Source organism: Mus caroli, chromosome 16 (assembly GCF_900094665.2).
Source record: "Mus caroli chromosome 16, CAROLI_EIJ_v1.1, whole genome shotgun sequence".
NCBI classification, from domain to species: Eukaryota; Metazoa; Chordata; class Mammalia; order Rodentia; family Muridae; genus Mus; species Mus caroli.
Genome location: NC_034585.1, coordinates 29,065,900 through 29,073,737, shown reverse-complemented (window position 1 = coordinate 29,073,737; position 7,838 = coordinate 29,065,900). Strand labels below are relative to the sequence as shown.

The following is a 7,838-nucleotide window of genomic DNA, read 5'->3' as shown; positions in this document are numbered from 1 at the left end:
GCTCCCCTTTGTTATTTTATTTAATAAGAAGTTAGAAGTAGCCAGACATGGTGATGCACACCTTTAATCTCAGCACTCAGCAGACAGAGGCAGGCGGATTTCTGAGTTTAAGGCCAGCCTGGTCTACAAAGTGAGTTCCAGGACAGCCAGGGCTACACAGAGAAACCCTGTCTCGGAAAAAAAAAAAAGAAGTTTAGAAGTAAGCCTCTGTTTAGGGTGTGATTTTTTTTTTTCCTTGATTTTAATTATTTTGTTTGGTGTTTCTGAGACAGTGAGTATGTATGTAGCCTGGCCAACCTTGAACTCATGGTCATCCCCTTTTCTGAGCCATTCAAGTACTATGATTATAGGTTGAGCTACAGTGGCCTATTTTTTTTTTTTTTAAAGATTTATTTATTATATGTAAGTACACTGTAGCTGTCTTCAGACACTCCAGAAGAGGGCGCCAGATNTTGTTACGGATGGTTGTGAGCCACCATGTGGTTGCTGGGATTTGAACTCTGGACCTTCGGAAGAGCAGTCGGGTGCTCTTACCCACTGAGCCATCTCACCAGCCCTTGTCCATTCTTAATAGAGTTGTTCATTTTCCTGTCACTGGGTAATGGTTCTTTGTATGTGTTTCATGTATAGTCTTTATATCAGGAACTTTTTTGTGAACATTCTACTGGTCTGTGGCTTGTCTCCTCACTCGCCTAACTGATGACTTTATAATGTAGTATTGTTTGGTGACAAGTAGGTTCTGCATTTTTTGAGATCTTTTTTATAGATAGTATGTTATTAGTAAAATAATTGTCTTATTTAATATTTTTGCATCTATGCTTATTTTTGGTATTTGTTTCTGGTGGGGGCACAAGTGCATCAGAGGGCACCTTGCAGAATCTGGTTCTCTCCATGTGGATTCTGTGGATGAACTCAAGTTGTCAGGCTTGCATCAGGCACTTTTACCCACCTCACCAGTCTCACGTATTTTCTTTCTTTCTTTTTTTAAATTTAATTTTATTTGTAATTCATTTTTTACACTCCAAATTCCATTCCCTGCCCCTCCCTATCCACCCTCCGACTGCTCCACATCCCACACCTTCTCCCCACCCCACCTCATCACCACATGGATGCCCCAGCCCCCCACCCCACCTGACCTCTAAACTCCCTGGGGCCTCCAGTCTCTTGAGGGTTAGGTGCATCATCTCTGAAGGAACACAGACCTGGAAGTCCTCTACTGTATGTGTGTTAGGGATCTCATATCAGCTGGTGTATGCTGTCTGTTTGGTGGTCCACATAGTTTCTTCTTGAGGAGTCTCATGTAGCCCAAGCTGACCTAGAACTCCCTATGTAGCTGAGGATGAGTTTGAACTTTTGATCCTACTGACCTGGTCTCGCCACCCTCCTAGTGCTGGGATAGCTAGCATTATAGATATGTGCTATTTTGCTCTGTTCTGTCTTGGATTGTGTTTTAAAAACTTCTCTGTTCCTTTTCACTCAATATATTATTAAGCTTTGTCTTTCTTGCATTTTGGTTTTGTTCTCTCTTTTAAGTTGCATGTAGTCTGGATAGCACACACGTCTGTAACCACACACGTCTGTAACCCCAGCACTGGGGAGGCTGAGGCAGAAGGATAGAGAGTTGGCACCTGGCCTTGGTTACATACTCTCAAGAATAACCTTCTATGGTTTTTGTTTTATTCTGAAATGGGTGTTTAAAAAATAGGTTGTAAAAGATAATTTTAAATTTTATTGAACCCATGTTCTATGAAGTTACCTTCTTAACAGCTTATTTATTTTTACTTTATGCACATTGGTGTTTTGCCTGCATGTAACAGTCTGTGTGAGGGGTTAGATCTTGGAGTTCCAGGTAGTTGTGAGCTGCTATGTGGATTCTGGGACTTGAACCCTGGTCCTCTGGAAGAGCAGTCTTTTTATTATTTATTTACACCCCCCCCCCTTTTTTTTTTCCGAGACAGGGTTTCTCTGTGTATCCCTGGCTATTCTGGAACTCACTTTGTAGACCAGACTGGCCTTGAACTCAGAAATCTGCCTGCCTCTGCCCCCCCGCCCCCCCAAGTGCTGGGATTAAAGGCGTGCGCCACCACTGCCTGGCTGGAAGAGCAGTCTTAAAAGAGTGCTTGTTGCTCTTTCAGAAGACCTAAAGTTTGGGTCCCAAAACCCTCATCCAGATTTAACACCGTCTTCTGGACTCAATGGGCACTTCATCTACATGTTGTTCACTCATACAGTGACATACATATACATTAAAATAAAATAAACTAAATCTTTAAACAATCGTTTTTTTCTCTAAAACATGTGACTTTCCAGATTTGATGATTGTATTTACTAGGTTGCTCCCCTTACCCAACCTAAGACGGCATATGCGCAGCACATTCTGACCACTGCGCTACAATCCCTGCCGTGTTTGGTTTGTGTATGTGTGTGTGTCAGAGAGAGAGACAGAGACAGGACAGAGACACAACACTAACACTCACAGCTTGTCAGTAGGGCGAGTCTGGTAAACTAGCTTGCTTCTGGAGAGGCCGTGTTGTCCCAATTTACTCCTCTTTGCTATTGCATGAAGCTGTGCTTAGGTGTTTACTGCCTCTTCCACCCTCTGTTTGTGTGTGTTGGGTTTTTTTCCTTTCCTATATTTGAATTGCCATTTAGAGTTTGACCAAACTTAAGGAAAGCTAGATTTCAAAGTGTTTGTTCATTTTTTAGTTTTTAGTAATCTTTGTTACTTATGTGTTCTCACTTAACTTCATTGTTGGTCATGTTTTATTCTGAGAGGATGAAGCTTGGATGGAGGCCAAGGAGAAAAAATGGTATTCACAGTGTGGATTGCAGAATTTATCTACACTTGCTGTCTCCTTTGCATACCTGGAACATTCCTTAATTTTTAAAAGCCAGGTGTGACTTCTGGCTAATGTGTGTACCATCAGGAGCCTTTTCTCCACCGTGTTCACTGGCTCCGGTTAGCCTTGCCATGGTCTGTGCTCAAAACCAGGACTAAATCTTCACCCTAATATTGAGCAAACTTGTGCACAAAATAAATACATTAGTGTTTTGTTGTTTTTCATACAATCTCACCATGTAACTCTGTCTAGTCTGGAACGCTTATAAAGCTTATAAACCAGGGACTGACCTTGAACTCAGTAAGGCCCACCTGCTTCTGCCTCCCAAGTGCTGATTATTAAAGACACAGTGCCCAGATTAAGTAAATATTTGAATGAAAGAATGAATGAATGAATCAATCAATCAAGAATCTTTATCCTTAAGTAGTGTCATTTAACTCTAGTGTGAAAATATTAGAAGGGTTATTTCTGGAAAGTAGGATAATGAAGGGTTATTTTTAGACAGCTTAAATAGGCCTCAGAGAGGGTTAAGAGAAGGGGTGATCAGGAAGACTTGCCCCAGAATATGGGTGTGGTCTGTAAGACCGTATTGTAGTGTGTGAGGTTTTTAAGATGAATGACCTTATATTGCTTTTATTGTCAGTATAAAAGACTATTAAAACTAACTCCTCACAAACTTGAAGGTGTTGCTTCCTATTGCCCAGGAGCTGCATGCAGATGTAGCCTTATTTCTGCCCCTGCCACCACCATGTGCCTTCTGACCTTACTGTCTCATGAGCTAGATCATACTTGTTCTTCTTGCTTAAGTCCCACCTTCTGCTGCTTGCAACTTGGATGAGTAAGGTAACATCCAAGCAAAGCCAGAGCATTAAGATCCTGGGTTTTGTCTTGAACATGAAGTGGTGAAAGCGTGAGGCTTCTGATCTGTCAGTTTGATTAGTTGTTAAGATCAAGATAATGACATTTCTTATTGTCTTGGTTTTTTATTTATTTATTTATTTATTATATGTAAGTACACTGTAGCTGTCCTCAGACACACCAGAAGAGGGCGTCAGATCTCATTTCGGGTGGTTGTGAGCCACCATGTGTTGCTGGGATTTGAACTCTAGACCTTCGGAAGAGCAGTCGGGTGCTCTTACCCACTGAGCCATCTCACCAGCCCTGTCTTGGTTTTCTAGAATATTACCTTAAATAATAGTGATATGTCTTAATATTTGGGTCTTCTTCATCCTAAAGAACAAAAAAGCCCTTTATTCAACTCTAATACTATTGAACATAAAAATCCTTTCATACATATTCACTTTATAGGTAATTAATTTTTTTGTTTTACTGTGTGTGTGTGTGTCTGTTCTTGTATGCTTAAGCACACAATCCACAGTGCTCTCCTACCATGTGGGTCTTGGGAGTTGAACTTGGGTTGTCAGGCTTGGTAAACAGGTGCTGTCACGCGCTGAGCCATCTGGCCTGCCCAGCAGACACTATTCATTACCTGCAGGGGCTGAAGGCCTGAGTCTGAGTGAACAGTCTGCTTAGTTAATCAGATGACTCACTGGGCCTGTGCTTGTGGGACTCATAAGTAATAAGAGAAGAAATATACATTCACTGTAGTATTAAGTTAGAAGAAAATTAATGCCGTGGCTGAGGTTGGTAGTTTCCTGGGGAGTGTGGCAGTTAGGCCACAGCTTAGGATGAGTACTTACTGGATAGCATTGGGGTAGAGTAAGGCGATCAGCTCCTCCGAGTTTGCCTGAGGCCTCTGACTCTAACACTGAAAAGTCCTATGACCCAGGGACTCCCCCCTTGGTTCTAGAGGGGCAGTGGTTAATCACTAAGCAGAAAGCCTTTTCAGGAAGGTCACAAGTAAATGTTTAGGTAGAAAAACTAAAGAATGGATGTACGTAAAGCTTAGGGAGACACTAAAAGGACATGCCTTGGACAGAGGAGAAGCCGGGACAGACGGTGTCATTGGACTTCATCCCAAACCCCTTGAAAGGCTTTTATAAAGGGAACCAAAAGCATGTGATATTTCTAAAGTTACTGCCTGCCCTGTGAGGGAGATTCTGAGAGGAAAGAATGGATGTGAGGATACCTGGTAGCAGTGAATAAGTGATAGGCTAGAGTGAATTGAGAAATCTATTTTCAAAGGTATAGAGAATTTGTGAATTGGAAATTAGAGCAAGGTATGAAAACTCAAATGATTTTAAAAATCATCTTCTAAAATGTGAATTTCTTAAAAATAGAAAAAAAGACTAAGTATTTTTACCTTTTTTTTTTGTTTTGTTTTTTATTTTGTTACATGAGTACACTGTAGCTCTCTTCAAACACACCAGAATAGGGCATCATATCCCATTACAGATGGTTGTGAGCCATCATGTGTTTGCTGGGAATTGAACTCAGGACCTCTGGAAGAGAAGCCCGTGCTCTTAATCTCTGGGCCATCTCTCCAGTCCCATATTTTTTTTTTTTTAAAGATTTTATTTATTATTATATATAAGTACAGTGTAGCTGACTTCAGACGCACCAGCAGAGGGCATCAGATCTCGTTATGAGTGGCTGTGAGCCACCATGTGGTTGCTGGGATTTGAACTCATGACCTTCAGAAGAGCAAGTCAGTGCTCTTACCCACTGAGCCATCTCGCCAGCCCCCATATTTTTACTTTAATGATTTTTGTCACTAATTACTAGAAGAATAAATTTAGATAAATGGGACACACAACACTTTGTACAGCGAACTATGACAGCAGCCTGATGTGGTGTTGGTGCACAACTTTAATCCCAGCACTCGGGAAGCAGAGGCAGGTGGATATCTGTGAGTTTGAGGACAGCCTGGTCTGTGTAGTGAGCTTCACATCGGCCAGAGTTACATGGTGAGACCATGTCTTAAAGAAAAAAGAAAGATGAAATAAAATACAGAAAGACACAATCATAAAAATGACTCTTTTCCAGAACATAGCAGAATCTGTAAGTGGCACTGTCACTTTCCAAAGCTGTGTGGTTGTTCCAGTGATACCCCATCATTCAAGTCACTTTTAGAACGTTCAGAAGCTTTTTATTGGTTCTTTGTGAATCTCATTCACATTGTGCACCCCAGTCCGCTCCTCTCTCCCTCTCCTTGAGCCCACCCTCTGTCCTTGCAGCCTCCCCCTCAACAGAGAAAACTATGTGTGGAAGCTACAGTGTGTGTCCTATAGTATACCCTTTTATCCATATTTCTTTTCCTGCAAAGTGGCTTTTTGCAGTGATTCATTGGTCTGGTGCAAGGCCTTCAGCTTCTGCTAGTCCATCAATACTAGAGTCTCACTGAGACTCTTCAGAGAGGAGTCCTCAAGGATATCCTGTTGTTTGTTGTCCTGTATCATGGAGATCCTGTAGTTTTGGGTCTGTAGGGTCGGCCCCTTCATATATTCCAGCAGTTATTCAATGGGGCAGATGTTGGGGTGGGCCAATTCAAAGCACTGGATCTGGGTCTGCTCCCCTGCAGGCAGGCTCACTAGCGCATCCCCTCCCCCAACCAGAACCAACTCTACCCTGCTGCCCAGGTGAGGTACAGGGCCCATTCATGAATGTTACAGTCCATAAGGGCAATGGCCAGTTCTCCCTTTTGCCATATGATGCAAGGGATGATGGAGGGGAAGAGAGGCATCTCTCCCTCATCTGCACCACCACCAAGCAGACAAGCAGTAGGACTGGTTCTCCTGCTCTCCTACCCTCAGGGCCAGTTCACCTATAATCTCCACATCCAGGCCCAGCTCTACTGTGCTACTCAGGCAAGGTGCAGGGACTGCACCTCTCGAGTGCTCTTCTCAGTGCTGCAGTAGGTGGAGGACAGGGACAGCTCTCCTGCTCTGATGACTTCTTCTAACAAGCAACCTTAGGTGGCAAGGGGTGTGGGGGGGGTCATCTCTCCCTTGCCCATGTCACCACACTGCAGACAAGTGGTGGAGCTAGTTCTTCTACACTCATGCCCTCTGGCCAGCTTGCCTTTGTTCCTCCTAAACACATCAGACTTGAGGGCAGGGCCTGCTCTGATGATACCAGGGTCAGGTCTCCCACCTGCTGCAGGTGGTAAGGGGTGAGATGGTAGGAGGGTATCTCCCTTGTCCATGCCATCACATGGGAGACCAGTGGCCAGGCCAGTTCTCCCATGCTCATATCCTGAGTCAGCCCACCTCCAACTCCTAAAATGTTCAGAGCCTGCTCTCCCTAGTACTACAGCTGGCTAGAGACAGGGTCACCTCTTCTGTTCTCATGCCCCTAGAGCCAACTCTCCCATGATACCCAGATGAGGGGTGGGGCCAATTCTGCCCAGCCTTCAGACATCAGCATGTCCTCAAGCAGCAACCCAGAGCAGGGACATCAGCCTGGCTTTTGGTGGGAACAGACTTCTGCTGCTGCAGGGCCATGCACCCAGGCATGGCCCCTAGTGACAGCATAGGCCAGGCCCCCACTATGCTCTCACCAGCTACTCAATGGCAGGCTGTTCCTCATTCCCCTCCAGTCTCCAGTTCTGCCTCTCTCCTTTGTGCCCACATCCTTCTGTTTCTCTTTCTCTTCATTTCTCCACCAACCTACTTGCTCCTTTTGGTGGTGCTTGGGGTCTCTGAGTGTCTGGGTTTATCTCAGAAGTGCTATGCCCTGCTCATGTACTGGTAGCAAACAGGGATTATCTTGGATATGGCCTGGCCTCCCACGGCCTGCCCAGCACTGGATTAGAGGTCATCTCAGGCAAGCTCCCTGTCCATGTCCCCCTGGCACAGGATGGTCATCTCAGGCTCAGTTTTTTCAGGAAATGTTAGGCTACTAATGATTCAGATGATTATAGGTCAGAACACTGAGAGTAGACACAGCCTCTCCTCTCTGCCACCTACCTACAAATGCACATCCACACAGCAGTCACACCTGCACACCTCTAGGGGCAGAGTTAGGACTTTTTCTTTTCTTTTTCTTTTTTTTTTTTGGTTTTTCGAGACAGGGTTTCTCTGTGTAGCCCTGGCTGTC

The 7,838-nt window shown here is 44.1% G+C and overlaps 1 protein-coding gene and 1 non-coding gene across 4 annotated transcripts in view; one reads left to right on the top strand and one right to left on the bottom strand.

The window, feature by feature from the left end:
• Window positions 1-7,838, top strand: part of Pak2 (p21 (RAC1) activated kinase 2) — a 64,491-nt gene that overhangs the window by 7,231 nt on the left and 49,422 nt on the right. The window lies entirely within an intron of this gene.
• Window positions 7,629-7,760, bottom strand: LOC115029642. Its single transcript, XR_003835207.1, has one exon. It is a non-coding gene; the product is annotated as a small nucleolar RNA SNORA17 (small nucleolar RNA).